At 39.6% G+C, this 17,125-nt stretch overlaps 1 protein-coding gene across 3 annotated transcripts in view; it reads left to right on the top strand.

Moving 5' to 3' along the window:
• FOXO1 (forkhead box O1) overlaps positions 1–17,125 on the top strand; it is a 339,803-nt gene that overhangs the window by 58,657 nt on the left and 264,021 nt on the right. The window contains exon 1 of one of the 3 annotated variants that reach the window (XM_074021887.1): positions 1–17,125. This exon is cut by the window's left edge and continues 56,769 nt beyond it; it is cut by the window's right edge and continues 23,097 nt beyond it. The exons of the other annotated variants lie outside the window; for them this stretch is intronic. The gene's annotated coding sequence lies outside the window, so the exon portion shown is untranslated. 3 annotated transcript variants of the gene reach the window in all.

Raw genomic sequence — 17,125 nt, 5'->3', positions numbered from 1 at the left:
GCTTCTTTATCAATACATTACATACTATTTAGTGGTGGGTCACTATAATTTCGAGGTGGAGATGAATAAACAATATTTCGGGTTTTTGACAGCAACTGTAATGTGAAGGCATCCAATTTCTATTGGTGTCAAAGTCACAGGTACTGCCAATACTGTGATGTGTTGCCTACATTCGTAATTGGAAGAAATGCTACATTTTAATGAGTGACTCATAAAAATGTGTTTTTTCCTATCCAAGGTCATGAATCCCTTGAGTTCTGTCCATGGGCTCCAGGTTAAAAATCCTGGGCCTTGAGGAATTTTATTTCCCACCCTGAAGAATTTCTTTAGGCATGAATTTGAATATATGCAAATAAAGTTTTCCTTTAAGACAATGCTATTCTACTAGCTTTGGTTCAAAAACAGGAAGACATGTTTACTTCTTGTTTTTGTAGTCAGTTCTAATTATCTGTAGTCCAGAATTGAAGAAATTAGCTTTCATTTTCCTGAGAAAATCACTTACTCCTTTGGCATCAAAAGGAGGATGCACTGAAACCTGTATTTTCTGTGGTTTTGAGTAAACAGACTTAAATTTACAAATACTCATGCATAATTCTATGCACACTCTAGGCATATTAATACAGTGTAGACTGATACATATATAGAAATTACATCCTTTCCAAAGTAAGTGTGTGCATCTCCTTTGTAAGACAGAAGGAAGAAAAAGAAAGCAAACAAATTAACCTTGTCATGGCAAGCAGAAGGAAAAAGAAGCAGTAGGCTCCCAGTTTGGTATTCTACCCTCCAGATGACTTTATTGCATAATGTGTTTTGTCATCCAAACGTAATTTTATTTCAGGTCTACTGAGCTTCAAAAATTACAAATGATAATGATAATTAATTAAATTTGAGTAGTTTTAATGACATTGAGCTGTGTGCTGGAATGGGAAAATGGCACAATTGAAGGGCATTTACATTGAGTGTCATTGTTTAAAGTTACCCTGATTTGGAGGCCCTTTAAAAATACCAAAAGTCATTGTATTTTAACATTTATTTCAGCTGAAGGTTTTAAAACAGCGTTTAAAAATCTTTAGTACTTGCAGTGAAGGAAGATACATGTACCCCCTTCCCACCCATCTCTAGGATCCATCATATGAGTTGAAAATTATCTTTAATAAATTAACCATGATCATGACAAATCTTACTTTACTGCTTTGAAGGAAAAAGGAGGCATTTTGTGACGTGACACTGAAAGGATAACATTTTCTGCCACCCTCTTATATAATACCTACCTTAAGAATCAGGAAAAGCCTTGGAGATGACACTTCAATTTGTAGACATTGTTCTTTTCTGAAGAGAATCTGAAAAAAGATAGCCTAGAGAAATGTAAAATAGAAAAAGAATAAGGTGATTGCTACTTCAACAGCGAGCTAATACTCTGAGGGGTTACAGCAGTGACAGATAAGGAGAAATATGCATTTTTGACTTGAAGGATAACACATTGTGATTATCAGTCAGCTTTTGCTCCATAACAACCCCCAAAGTCTCAATGGCATGCAACCGTATGTATTTATTTATTGCTCACATGTATGAAATTCCCTGCAGCAGCCTACTCCATGTGTCTCACTTTGAGGCCTTGGCTGGAAGGTGAGTGACTAGAGTAAGTTCTTCTCATGGTAGTGTCATGTGCAAGAGGGCAAGCCTGACTGCATGAGTATGTTTCAAGTCTTTGCCAGCATCAGATTCCCTAGCATCCCATTAGCCATAGCATCTCTGGAATCAAGAAGGAGGAAAGTGTGCTTTACCCACAAGAGGCCGTAGAAATACAGTTACCAGAGAGTGAAGAATTGGGACCAATAATTCTGTCCTACCACAAATGCTAAAAATGCTAGCAGCTGAGGGTAGCTTTTGGTTATGAGATTATATGGTGCTGTTTTACTGCGTTTGGCTTTTGTCATTTCCTCTGCCCCAAGAAACACTAGTTCAGTTTTTCATATGGACGTGGACTGAATTTAACACACCATGAGAGACATGTTACTATCAGCTAGGTAAGGGACAAGAAAGAGGGTGCATGAATTGAGCCAAGACTTAAGAGATCTGGATTCAAAATCTGGTTCAGCAGTGTACCTACTGGGGGACTCCAGGCAATTCATGTAACCTTTTTCTGCCGTGGGCCTCTTGTTCTGTAAAATGAAGATACTGGGCTAGCCCATCTTCTTAGTTCTTTCTACTACTAGAATTGAGATTTGATTTCTTATCTGTTGATACAGGTTTCATTTATTGGCACCTCCATTCCCACCTTTATGTTGGTGTAGGCTCAAGGCAACAGAATGACTTTAGTAGACAAATGGGGTTAAAAACATTGAATGTATAGAGATGTACTACCTATGTGTACAATACTAAATAGTGTGGAGTAATGACTGTTGAATGTTGTGTTTGGGGTTATAGAATCTCCCCTATAGGCTTTAAGCTCCCTGATAACTTTATTTCCTTCCCTCCCTCCCTCCGTGCCACGCACCCACCTACCTACCTACCTACCTACCTACCTACCTACCTACCTACCTACCTAATACAGTGCCTGACTTGTAGTATAGCACTCTAGGAACAAATGGTTGAAAGAAGAAACCCCAAGTGGGAAATTAGTAGGGAAACAATTCCCTAGCCTGAAAGTGTGTCCAAGAAGAATGATGGTTTTCTGGTGGTTATATTTATTGCCTAGGATGGACAGCTTTCTGCTTCAGAGGACTGGGAGTGTTCAAACAAGATTGACATAGACATTTGACCCCATGCTGTGTCCCCAGCATTTTGCTAGGCGCTCAGGGTGTAGCACGAGGAAGCATGGTTGCTGCCCTTCGGTTTTTGTCTGGGAGACAGATGTGTAAACAGAGTTGCACTGTGCCTTCTGTACCAGAGGCCCAACCAAGGCATAGAAGGGCCACATGGGAGACATAGGGAGATCTCACTTGGAAGAAACCTGGGTCTGGTCTTGATTGAGGAGTGGGGAGAAGTTGGGCGGATCTGTGGGTTTATAGAGAACTTTCTGGGAAGGGTGAAGTGGCACAATATTTTTTGGGGGCCTAACTACAAAGTCTGAAGGGAAAGGCAGGGTGAGACAAAGCTTCAGAAGCAGACAGGGTTAGATCTGAGAGCCTTGCATGACATGACCTTGGTCTTTACCTGATGGAAAAAGGAAGTTACTGAGGAGTTTAAAGCAGGGGCAGGGATGTGATGAGATAGGAATGGCAGTGAGGAAGTTGGATGTGGGAGCTGCAGGGACCTGCAGGCTGTAGTATGACTTGGGGAGGATGGAGGGACAGTGGAGGGGCATGAGCTGGGCTGACATCTGGCAAGTAGTGTCCATTATGGACAGTCACTCTTATAGTCCTCCTCAGTCCCTTTTGGCACCCTGCCTCTCCCCGAGCCCCACCATAGAAAATAACATGCTGTGCTGTCACTTAAAATCTCCTTTTCATGGCCAGGCGTGGTGGCTTATGCCTGTGATCCTAGCACTTTGGGAATTCGAGGCTGGCAGATCACTTGAGGTCAGGAGTTTGAGGCCAGCCTGGCCAACATGGTGAAACCCCGTCTCTACTAAAAATACAAAAATTAGCCAGGTGTGGTGGTAGCACGTGCCTGTAATCCCAGCTACTCAGGAGGCTGAGACAGGAGAATCAGTTCAATCTAGGAGGCAGAGGTTGCAGTGAGCCAAGATTGCGCCGCTGCACTCCAGCCTGGGTGACAGAGAGAGACTCTGTCTCTAAATAAAGAAACAAACAAACAAAGAAACCAACCAACCATGTTGCTGGTCCTTGAAATAGTCAGTTTTAGGCTATATAGCTCTGGGTGATGAGATATACGGTGTAGTCTGTGTTGAAGAGTGATAGAAACTCAGTTTCGAAAACTGTCAACTTGATAGGTTTAAAACCACCTTGGTCAATAAAGTGATGGAGGTTATTTTGATCTTCAATTTTTACATTTGCTCTATCTTGCTAGATAACATTTGGAAAAATTGTTTTTCCACAGTATTTTGGTTAAGTAGAACATGCCTTTCAGTAAATTCCACTACGTTATTGTTAGAATATGTTTTTTGTTGTTCCAAATTTGTTGATATTTTTATTATTGCTTGGTCGATGTATGTTTTCTAGATTATTAGGCTCGTACCTACTACTTTTCAATACTTCTCAGCTGATAATCAAGAGGTATCTCTTAGTGGTTAGTGTCAGCAGCATTACTGGTATAATTTGTGGCCTTCTTTCACACACTAGCTTTCCACACCTCCGAGCAGGTTCAGGGCTTATGTAGCTACTAATACATATGTACTGCTGGCAAGTGACTAGAGAGGTGGAAAAGGGAGTACCTTGGGGGTTTAGGGGCTAGAAAAGGTCACCATTGGGTTGGAACCAGGAAAAAATAGAGCGCATACCTATGATGAGCACTGTAGTATAGATAGAATTTCAACAGGCTGAGGCTGTATTTGGGCCAGATTGAGAGGAGATTCGGGGAGGAGCAGCCTGGACAGTGGGGAGGAATTGAGAAGTACAGGTGGTTGGATTTGTGTGATTGGAGTTAAGGCTGGAGAAATGGGAGCCATGTCCCCATCATTTCTTTTTGAGGGTAGGGAGCTATCGAGTAGGAAATGTTTGTGTGTAATGCTGCTAGGTTACAGTTTTAAGCACCAACTGTGAGCACTGGAATGCTTAGTGTTGTCACAGAGCATCTGCAGGTACTCTGGAATTCTCTTAAAATATCCTGGAATTTTCCTTGATCAGGAAAAAAAATGACATGGTTGAGCGGTGAATTTTAAGAGTTTTATTTTTCTATTTCTTTACTGCTATAAACATTTGTTAGTAACTGTGTTTTATTATTGAGTTGCCCACACAGTGTGTGGTTTTGGTGACTAAAAATGAAGACTGGATGACCATTGACTAAAAATACTTATTTATATGATATTTTATGTATATATCAACATGTACATATATGATATATATCAGGTTTTTAAAAAGTAAATGATGAAGAACATCATTACTGATTTACTTAAATCAAATATGTACCAGTTTTTAAATTCTGGAAACAAAGATTCCAGGTTTCTATAGCATTTAACAAATGATTATTCATAGCAAAATCTACATTCCTGAGGCTGGGAACTAGAGGAAAGGGTTTGTGTGAAATAGGAACCAATTGAATTTTAGAAAGGATGTTAACATATAGCTGTTTTACTGTCTATAATGTTAAATGAATACACTTTTGGTTTCTGTCTGGAAAAAAATTAACATCTTAATCTAGTGTGTGATTCTCATACATAAGACTTTTTAGGGATGACAGTAATATTTACAAATAGGTGAAAAAATATAGAGTTGTCTGGTTTAGACTCCTTTTGTCATGGCATGTTTAAAGAAGAAAGCTTCCAGGAGAGAAAGGCTTGTGATGAAGTAGCATCACCTTTCAGTTAGTTCTCTGTAGTATAGATTATGTGTTTGTGTCTGCCTGGTCATAGTTGCTGGTCGCTAGGTGTCCTTGCCTGATGCCAATATGATTCTGGGCTGAATGTACATGAATCAATTCTAATATAAGTGTAAATAGCACACGGGAAGATAAACATACCAAGAGAACCACGTACAGATCATATGGTTTATTCCAGAGGCAAGAATAATAATAAAAAAAATCTGACATTAGACTAATTATGAGATAGTTGAGTGAACTCAGTCATACGTGCACATTAAATCTCATGTAGGTACATACACATACATATACAGTATCACTAACTAGATTTTTCAAAAGATTGCCTTGTAAGAACAAGTGACACACATTTAAAGTGTTAATAGTGCTTCTAGGTGGCATATCTTGTCTTTTTTTTTTGTTTTTTTTTTGGTGGAAGTTGCAAAATTTAGGCTAATTCTGTCACATTCAGTATAAATCACACAGTTAAAAAGATGCTCTGTAGTTTTCCTAGTCTTTGCCCCATTTTGGCACATTAAGTGTTCGGGGTAAATTTCTATGGCGACACCGTCATCTACTCTAGCTTTCTCACCTGACGTTTGCTTCCCCAGCACACCACATCAACCCCAGGTCTTAATTCCCTTGACAAAACACACTTTGTGATTGTATATGGCACTCTGACTGCTAAAGCTAAGCTCTAGTACAGTAGTTGAGTTACAGTTTTCTTGAAACTCAGTTGTGCTTTTTCAGATGTGTTTGTGCAGTAGTGCTTGTTTTCCTAATAAAAAGTTAGCTGTTAAATATGAATGTGAAAATAATTATCTTTAGGAAGAACTAAGTTGAACCCCTTGAAAGACTTAAGCTGCTGATAAATTATTTGCAGTGAGACCCTGTAAGATTGGGGGAAACCATGGAGAACTTCTGTAGTTGGATTGATATGAAAGGGGTTCAGTTGGATTCCTCTTCCACTTGAAAGAAATCCAAATCGTAAATCTGTGGTGACAATATGCTGTGGGTTTATAAGAAAGAATGGAAGCCTAACCAGAGTATCTTGATTCAAAGGTTTGCTGTACCTCAAGCACAGTTACCTGTATATTTTTAAGTCAAATGTTTAAGGAATACATATACATATACACATGCACAACACAAACACACACACACACATATAAGGTATACATACTTTTTTATTTATAATATATGTATATATTTAAAATCCTTGCTGTAACTCAACCTTTTTTTTTTTGGATTCATGTGCCGACTAGGGTCTCCATCTGGTTTGAGTTGGATTGGGATTGGATAACACCTTTCCACCTAATAGTCAGCAGCATTAAGAGCATTGATTGCCAAAAGGCCATAGCTAACCTACTTTTTTTAGGATACATATTGTTTCTCCTCATTACCCTGTAATAAAATAAGATTTATCTTAAACATGTGCTGAGAGAAGCCTAAAATGGAAATACACGGTACAGGCATAGTAAGCTGGGAGAGACCTTAAGGACCATTGCCAACTCCCTAAATTGCAACTGAGGAAATGACTTCATCAGATTGAGATCTTCATTAGTGGCCTAGCTGTGCAGTGATGTAGGCAGTAAGTGCATGAGCAGAGCATGTGTGGTGTTCATTCCCATCCATCCATCACTCATCCCACATGAAGTTGCCTCTGGATTGGGACCTTGAACTCTTACTAATTTTATGGTAGTGTAACTTGGAGAAGACTTATCAGGTAGGTGAGCTTGGTAGTGTGTTTTGCTTTGTTTTGCATTTGGGTCATCTTCACATGTGTTAACTAAGAAGGATTTGCTGCTAACCTATACCTAAATCTCTGACACAAAACCTGGAAAAGCCTTAAATGATTGGCAGGTAGTGTTGAAAGGTGCTGTATCAGGGCTTTGTAAATCATGCCATCTAGATAGAATGCATTGTGTTGGAATGAAATTAAAATAACCGTTTTAAAAAATGTAAATGACCTTGGGTAGAAAAACACCAGCATTAAGAAAGCTGTAGCAGCTTTCACATTAGCAGGTGAAGATCAATCTCTCCCCCTTCATGTTTGAAATAATCTTTTACATTGCTTGTGTGAATTTCTTTCTTTTTTTCAGGTACATTGATTATGCATCTCCTCCCACCCTCCACATTTATTCCCCTAAGGGATTGATATTAATGAGTTTTATGCTTTGAATTTTAAAATTTTCTTGTCCTCAAAAGTGAGACTGGGGAGAAAGAGAAAAGACTTTAAAATTTTTCTTTGAACGCTTTTAGTTATATACCTATTCCTTTTGAAAATTTCTCTGTGGATAACAGGATTACTTTCTTGCAAATGACTAATTTAAATGCCATAGAATATGTTTAGATTCACTGTCCCATGGTTGTCCTGCCACATTTCTTTTGCTCAGATTCACCTTCAGAAAGTGAGGGAAAGGGAAAGCATATTAAGCATATTATGCCTGCAATCAAGGCATAGGTTGGCTACTTAATTTGTAGTTAGTAAAAAACCACTGTGATGGAACTGAAAATATTAATAAATTAAGAAGAAAACCAGATGCTTGTCTTTTGCTTTAATGGTGGGACTAAGGTTTACATGAATCTTTCTATGTGTGTGGTTTCAGCTAGTGCCTCTTGGCTCTGAAATGTATGCATATGTAATTTCATTATTAATGATAACGTAGGTACCTCTCTAGAGAGTGCTAGTTGCCGTATTTTTAAAACGCTAACATTTGAAAATGTAGATACAATTCTATTTTTTAAAATTAATAGGTCTAAACTGTGATCTTTGGTGATATTTCCATTTCGAAGTATTTATCAAATCAAGTCATTAATGGTAAAACAGTACTAGTACAAAGATGCTTAGATATTGCTCTATATTTTTCAAAAGAATAACAAGGCAAGAACAACATCTTTTAGAAACGTGCCTAAAAAGGTGCCAATCTGACCAAAAAACCCATTTCGTCACTGAGAATTTTAACAGAAATTTTAAAAAGTATTATGTTGGAGAATCAATGTTTAGTACATTGGACAATTCAGAAGATTGATTTATTCAGGTTTGCTTGGGGGCTTGAGAACAAATACGTGTTTAAATTTGTATATATAATTTAAAAATATTAAAGCAAATTTGAAAAATAGGGAAGAGTCAGCCATATTGTTTTAATTAAACAAAATTATCACTACTTATTTAGCAGTGCTTCTACTTTGTTTTCTATGCATTATCTTTTTGAAGCCACTGGTGAATGTATGTATAAAGCTTGCCGGCTTTTTTGATTAACAAAGTTCAGTCAGTGAATAATGTAAAATACTATTAACATTATTGACAGCATAACTGGAAAGTGACTTGAGCACATAACAATCACCTTTAAGTCAAAAGTTAAATTCTTGTTTTTATGTTATTTATTGTTTTCCTTTAGAGAAGAGATACATGCCTCATCTTAGGAATTATTTAATATCCTTCAAAGACTGGACTTTAACGAACAAATTTGTCGTGTGGCAGAAGTTACTATAGTCTGATGGAAGGGAAAATAGCTGCAAAGAAGAGAAAACGGGTGGTGGGGGGTGTTGAGGTATAATAATCTGTGGCTGTGGGATGGTTTTAGACAGACCAGACATAGCCCAGACTCATGTTTCTAAACACACATTAATTGCAAACCTTGATCTCAAGTTTTATGTTTTTCCATCACTTTTTAGCTTTAATTTGTAGTAGATTGCTTGAGGAAAGACCCCTGTTGATTGGTTGTAATCATCTAAGATTTATGATGATTAGGAAGTCTAAATAAAAGTCTATTGGATCCAATTTGGACATAAATTTGAATTCCCAGTTTATTGGATTGCCTTGAAATTTGCATTGGTAATATGCAAATTAAGTTAAGAGTCTTGACTATCAAAAGCACCTTAGGAGTAAATTAGACAGTTTGGAAGCTCCATTAACTCTTTCAGAGTACTAAGCTACTATTTAGTCTACCCAAACAGTAATTTACTAAGTTTAGCATACCCAGACAGTAATTTGCAAAGTAATACCTTGAAGATGCTGGAAGGAGTTAATGAAGCTTCTGAAATACTGTGTTTTTTGGGAGAATCTGACTCAGCATTTGCAGTAGTTGGAGTTGAGAAAAGGCAACTTTAAATTTTGAATGCCTAATTGGCAGGAATTTTTGCTAATGCTACAGCCTTTGATTTTTATCATACTCCTACCCTCTTCCTGTCAGGTTGCACACTCCTTTTACTAATTTATGTGAGTGCCCCCCAAGGTAAAGCCCCTGTGCACTTCTGTGGTGGTGCCTTCTGACTGGTTCAGCCTGTCACCTTGACACACACACAGATGGTTTCTGGAGGCCCATTTAGTTCCAGCTGTCTTGTTCTTCACCTCTCATGTCCATATCTCTCCATCTTTTCTCCTGAGCTTTGGTCTAATTTGTCACCTCAGTGAGGACCAGATGGCTGGCTGTTGTTTTGAACTTGTCTTCCTCTTTGAAATGGGTTTCTCCTCCTGAGGTCATCAGGTTTTGAATAGCACTTACCATTATTTTTTAGGTGAGGATAGCTTTCAGTGCTGGATCAGTGGGAAAAACTCCAATTCAACTCTTTTGCCTCTGCAGTGGAGCATGGACTTGAGGCTTCTTGGAGTTTTCCTCTTTCCCTTCCCCTAGTTGGCTGGAACCATTTCATCATTTCATGCTTGGGTCACTACACTGGTCTTTTCATCGGCTTGCTGCCTCCAGTTCCTTCCTTCACTCTGCTGTGGGCAAGATGACGCATCACTTTAATTATAACATTTCACCTCCTGAAACATCTTCAGATACTGTGCTACTTTGAGGATAAAATCTAAATCCTTTTTCTGGGCATCAAGACCACTCACCATCTGAAAGGCCCATCTTTCCAGCTTCCTTTCCTACAGATTCCTCTACCACCCCTCCCAGGCCTGAGGAGGGGCACTCCCTCCCTTTGAGGTATTTTACACTTTTCTGTGCTCCTTAGCAGGGCATTCCTTTTCCCTACCCACCCTATCTAGAACCACTCAATGAAAAAAGCCAGGCTCACAAAGACACACGCCACACAATTCCATGCGTATAAATTTCAATAAACAAGCAAAACGAACGTAAGTGCTAGTAAGTGACAATACCTGTGGGTGGTGATTTCACAGGGTACATGTATAAAACTTCATCCAGCTGTACACAGCCCATTTGAGCATTTGGCTGTGTGTAAATTAGACCTCAGTAAAGCAGTGCCCATCATGTAAGGCTGTGGTGAGGCTTAAATTATATAATGTAGTATATAAAATGCTGAGGGCAAGGCCTGGCATGTGGGGGAAATCTTATCTCTTTTAGACAGAAGCAGTTGCTCTCACTCTGAATTGTATGGCAGATATATTCTTCTCTGACAAGAGTAACTCTGCAAACAGACTTTGTAAGCTTTTTTTTTTTTCCCCAGTGTGTTTTTCACTTGACTTTTATTGCCATGTTTTGCTCAGTTGGTATTTTTGGTTTAATATGGATATACTTGCTTTTTTTCTTGTTTATAGTCTACATTTTTGATCAATAGAAATAATGACAGTAGGGTGTGTTGTAGAAGGCTGTTAATGGATTAAGCAATTCCCCCTTCCCCCAAAACATTGCACATACCAAAAAAGAACTTTATCTTAAAAGTATTTCATACAACAAACAAGATTTATTTTCCCAAGTCATCTAGTTACCAGAGAAGCATCCATAAATGGTACTTATTAGGAAGGCATATGACTAAGAAAGACTTTCTTAATTGAGCTGTGAAAATGAAATAATAAACCATTTTGCGAGATGGCAAACTTCAGTGTATGTATTAATCACCTGGGGATCTTGTCAGTTCTGATTTAGTGGGTCTGGGCTGAAGCCCAAGGTCCTGCATTTGTAACCAGCTCCTAGTGATGCCGGTGCTGCTGGCCCCAGAACCACACTGGGAGTAGAGCAGAGCTAGGGGTGTATTCAGGTTCAGAGATGGGACATTATGAAGGGCAAAACAAGAACTTAGCTCATAAAAACCACCCCACAAATTTGGGTGGGTAGTGACCTTGTGAACCACATTTATGTAAATATTCCTGAAAGAATCCATTCAAGAAAGCATCAGCTTGTCTTTTAAAGTTTTGATGTTGTGTGATTTTTTTTTTTAATGCTAGTGGAAAAGACTGGTTGATTTCATTAGTTTGTTTTTTGTTCATTCGTTTGTTTTTGTTCCCTCTTGCAAATAATATATCAGAAATGGTCATGAATTTGATCAGAATTTTAGGGAAAGAAATTTATTTGTGTGAATGCCCCTTCTTTAAAGAAATAGTAACAACATTAACAAAAAAGCCCCAAAAACTGAACTAAAGAGTACCATCCTGCCCATTTGTTACTTTATTTCATGCATAGTACTTGACAAAAGTTGCTATTCCGTGCCATATGCCATCTGAAGAGCCAGTTTCACCGATGTTCCGTCTTCTCACTTAACATGAGTAGATTTCCATTTCCCTCCTCTGAACTGGGGCCTCTTTCTTTCCTTTGTTCCCTTTTGCCTATCACAGTCTTGACTTGGTAGAGGATATTATGCCCTGTCAGGATCTTCAACCTCTGTTAGCCTATGATTTGAAACTGAGAAAAGTCCAAGTTGGAAATTGAAAATGAGAGCCTGATGCTCTGAGGCGGGGAAAGCCTCTGAGGACTTGGCCCGAGCACCGCCCCCACCATAACAGGTTAACAGGAAGAATGTGGCTCTGCCTGCCGGCTCCTGGGCACATTCCTTTCTGTTTGGGGACTGAAGTACTGGACACATACATTATTAAATTACTTAATGAAGATTTTGAAGCACACCTCTAATCCCTTTGAAAAGGCCCTTTGAGCTGGAGAAGCGTGTGGGCAGTGAGAGAGGCGCCCTCACACTGGTGAACAGGGCCCCTTAGAAGCTCCCAGGGTGCGAGTCAGCAGCACTCCAAGGCTGACCATTACTTTCTGCCCTGAATTGGCAGAAGAGACTTAGGGAAAAGTTCTTTCTAAGGCAGGACCGTTTACCGAGGGAAGATGTAGGGTTTAGGCTCCAACCTTGACTCAGCGTTGTCATTTACATTTTGACACAGGGGACCTTGTTGAAGCTATGACTAAGGGCCTCCAGGTGGTGGGCTGTCATTTATCGGTCCTGATCACAGTTAGGGATGCAGCTCAGACTGATAAAAATGGGCCTTGGGCTCTGTCAGAAATGTGCGCAGTTGAATTACATAGGTGATTCTGATAACAAAGATGTTTTTGTGTTCCCACTACCCTCTTATTGGGAAGATGTCTGCCTTAGAGAGTAAGAGAACAGGCTCCAAGGCTGGGTGACCAGGAACTCATCTCTGGCAACAAACTCCAATAGCCTTTGTCTTTATCTTGGTAATAATAGTAATAGTCCTAATAGATTCTGGGGTTATTGTGGTGATTGATTGAGAATGTATAAGGAAAGACTAGATATTAAAGCATTAATCGCGTGTGACTAGCTGTGAACAGCGGTTTTGTAGGTTTTTGCTTTTAGTAAATAGGCTCCCCCATGTGATCAATACTAAACTGACAGCAAAAGAGCAGTCCATTCTTATTACGCCATGCTTGGGGAGATGAGTTGCTGCTGGCTCATGAAGGACACATTTTTCTTGATGTAGGGAGGTGGAATGAGAATTTAGGTGCTGTCTTCCTCCCCTTTGGGGTACCTTGCTGTCTTTTGACAGAATGAGGATGAGAGGAGGTGGTAGGAAGGTAGGGGAGGATCAATGATGAGATGGCATTGGGGACAGTGGAGAGAATGGTTGTGCATATGATTTACGGTCTTTTCTGTATACTGTAGTGCTTAGATGAGTATGCAGAAATCAAGAGTTATCAGTGATGTTTGAACATTAGATGTTGCTGGCATGGAACTTCCGTTCTCATTGAGAACAGAGCCTGCTCAGTGACACGTATATTTCGTACAGTAAGACAGTTGCAGAAGGATGGCCCTGATGGCGACAGTGATAATCCTAACCCTAGACGCTCACTGGCTGGTCACAAGTACAGGATCTCACTGGAACCTCACTGGTATCTATTGTACTTCTTTTATAGTTGAGAAACAGAAAGCTTATGTAATTTGCCCAGGGTCATGTAACTAAATAACTGGCAGGGATTTGAGTCAAGATCTCCAAAGCTACATCTCTTCCTAAAGCTAGTTTAAAATTTCTTTTGTCAAATATGGAGTAGCCCACAAAGGCTGTATGCAAGGTAGTCTTCAGAAAGCTTACATCTTAACCAAGGCACGTGAGACTGCAGAAAGAAGCGATGTTAGGCATTCCTGATGATAATGGCCTGGATGATGGCAGTCCTGCTCTATGGTCACAGACCCCAGCTTTCCGCCAGAACATAGCTCAGGACTCCTGAAAAGCGTCCCGTTTGGGAGAAAGTGGGCTTAATTTCCTTTTCATGGAAGGAAAGATTAGCTTTCATGCAAACATTCGGTCCATTTGGCCATTTAATAAGAAGAATGAAGTCTCATGTTCCATAACTTTATCTACCTAAAGTCCCTTTGTTGTATGACAAACACAAAGGCTGAAACCCCTGTCCTTCCAACTCAGAGCAAATTCTGTTGTATTAAATAACCATGCCATGTACCAAATGCTTTTACACTTATTTATTGGACTTGACTCCTATCTCCTTCCCGCAAAGGAAAAAAAAAAAAAAAATAGCTGACATTTCTACAGGGCCTACCACTAACCAGAGGGAAAAAGACTCACATGTCACTGTTTGTAGCTAGCAGTCCAAATTGTGAAATAAACATACTTTGAAATGTGGTGATAAAATACCTCCTGTATTTTATGGCCCACAGAGAAATGACAAATGTTCGAGGTGATATGCTCAGAAGAGCATAGATGTGATCAGGGTGGGTCATTTTGTTAACTGTTCAAGGATGGAGATTCTGTGTTCAAGGAGTCAGAGAGGAAATTGTGAATTTAGTTGAATTTCTATTACTGTTCACTTGATAATTTTATAGTTGTCTTAGAGGCCCTTCAAACAGAATATGTCTCTTTATTAAATATTACCACCCCTGCCCCATTTTACCCTGATTTGATCATTATACACTGTATACATGTATCATAGTGTTACTCAGTACTCCATAATTATGTATAATTATTATGTGTCAATTTAGATAAAATTGTAGCATGGACCATTGACATCAGTATCACCAGGAAATCTCAAGCCTACCACCAGACATACTGAATGAGGATGTGCATTTTGACAGGATAGATAGATCCCTGTTGATTCCTGTGTATGTTCAAGTATGAGAAGCACTGATTTTTATGGTACTCAGTCTCCCTCCAACTTACTGGTTACGCTTATAGAATGGAGGCTTTATTCTTCTTTACAAAGTGTGTCAAGCTCTTTTAAAGCTAGGCTTTAGAGAACAAAAATCTCAAGTGTACCTGTTCAGCATCGGAGGTGTTTTGCCATTTCTAGCAAAGTCTGACTTATTAAACCTCCTAATCACTCCATCTCAGTTTTTTCTGTTTATGTTGTATTCCATTTGCAATGTGAAGCTATTAGGATATTCCTTTTCTGGGGAAAAGGGGGGCGGATTCCATCTTAGTTCTCATAAAAGTATAAAAATCAAAACCAAATACGCATATAAAATCTACTGTATACTGGTGCAGTGGCTCATGCCTATAATCTCAGCACTTTGGGAGGTCAAAGTAGGAGGGTCGCTTGAGCCCAAAAGTTTAAGACTAGTCTGGGCAACATAGTGAGACCTTGTCTCTAGAAAAAATAAATTAGCCGGTGTGGTGGCATGTACCTGTAGTCCCAGCTACTTGGGGGGCTGAGGCAGGAGAATAGCTTGAGCCTAGGAGTTGGAAGCTGCAGGTGAGCCATGATTGTACCATTGCATTCCAGCCTGGGTGTCAGAGCAAGACCCTGTCTCTAAAACAGAATCTCCTGTAAATGGTGTGGAGGAGAGCAGCCCGTGTGTATTATTCAGAACCCTCCCTCCCTGACACGTTTTCCCCTGCCCTCATCTTGTGGTCTGTCTTGGAGAAAATCATGAGGTGAACGCATAGAAAGGTGCCCCCCATTGTGGCTGTTTGAACGTTTGTTTTCGTTAATTAATGTCGGTGAATTCGGCTCTTTCAGTAACTAGATTTAGGTATCCTGGGCCTGTTTCCCATCACTTCCTGGCCTTGTACTTTGGGCAAATAACTTTGTCTCCCTGGGCCTCAGTTTCCTTAACCCTGAAATGAAGGAGTTAGATTCCAGTGCTCTGTGCTCTCTGGCCAGCTCTTGAGGACCTGAGACTCCTTCCTGCTCTTCTGTTCTTCCTCCATCCTGGCTGACTTTTACCTGGCTCCCCCTGCCCCCATGGGCCCCCTTACACTCCAGAAGAGCATAGAAGTGATCAGGTGGGTCTTTTTGTTCACTATCCATTAACTTTTCAAGGAGGGAGATGCTGTGTTCAAGGAGTCAGAGGTGAAATTGTGAGTTTATCTGATTTTCTGTTCACTTGATAATTATATAGTTGACTTGAAAGTGTTTCAAACTGAAGATATTCTTTAATGAAATATGACCTCCCCACTGCCCCATCTTTAGGGAATGACATTCACCAAATCCTTTCAAATTCAGAGAAATTAGGAAACCTTGGATCATTTTAGTATTAAATTTAGTCTTAAAATTGCAGGTGGTTGTCAAATCAGACCTTGTCTAAGGGGACCTCATTAGGCAGTTCTCTATAATGGTGACAGGGTGGCTTAAAATGTCTAACTGAATGCAAATTATCTCAGAGCCAAAAGTTGAGCACTTGAAAGCCAATGAAATATCTAATTAAGGAGCATAGAAGGATGTCAGAGAAGGATCCAAAGTCCTGATTTTTTGTTTTGTTATATTGGGGTAGATTTACTGTAAGCCAGAGGATTCTTTATCTAATTAACTCCCATTTGCAAAAATAGCAAATAAGGAAACTAATTTTTTTTTCTTACCTTTGGTATAAATAGAACTAACCCATAGGTTGGTATGTTCAGTAAGTAATATGTATTGAGTAAGTAATATGTATTACTTACATATTACCATAGTTCAAGTGTGAACTTGAAATATTTTTAAAGCACAGTCTACAGCGGTAAGAACTTTTCTTTGCTGCAGTTTTAGATTACCTAGGAAGAAAACAGTGACATCTTGGAATGATTGTAAATTGGTGCTTGACACCCTGAAATTTTTCCAGTTGCAGGGTGACATGAGGTTTAGTACTTCTCCCCTTTGAGTCTTAGATTTTAAATAGTCTTAATTCAAAATGTTTCCTTAGGCCAGACATGGTGGCTCATGCTTGTAATTCTGGCACTTTGGGAGTCCATGGTGGGCGGATCACTTGAGCCCAGGAGTTCAAGACCAACCTGGGCAACATTGGGAGACCGTGTCTCTATAAAAAAACAAAAATTAGCCAGGCGTGGTGACGTGTGCCTGTGGTCCCGGCTACTCAGGAGGCTGAGCTGGGGCCATCACTTGAGCCTGGGAGTTTGAGGCTGCAGTGAGCAATGATCACGCCACTGCACTCCAACGTGGGTGAAAGAGTGAGACCCTGTCTCAGAAACGAAACAAAAAAGCCCCCAAAACAAAATGCTTCCCTCTATTCTTGAGGCATAGTCGATGTTTTAGTGGTGGTATAAACATAATGATTATCTTATATAGGCTGTGAACTGATTGCCTATATAAGATTGGTTTGGTAATATAAACCATATACTTTT

The sequence above is a fragment of the Macaca fascicularis genome, chromosome 17 (assembly GCF_037993035.2).
Source record: "Macaca fascicularis isolate 582-1 chromosome 17, T2T-MFA8v1.1".
NCBI lineage: Eukaryota > Metazoa > Chordata > Mammalia > Primates > Cercopithecidae > Macaca > Macaca fascicularis.
Note: the sequence above shows the minus strand (reverse complement) of the source record. Positions and strands in the feature narration are given on the sequence as shown.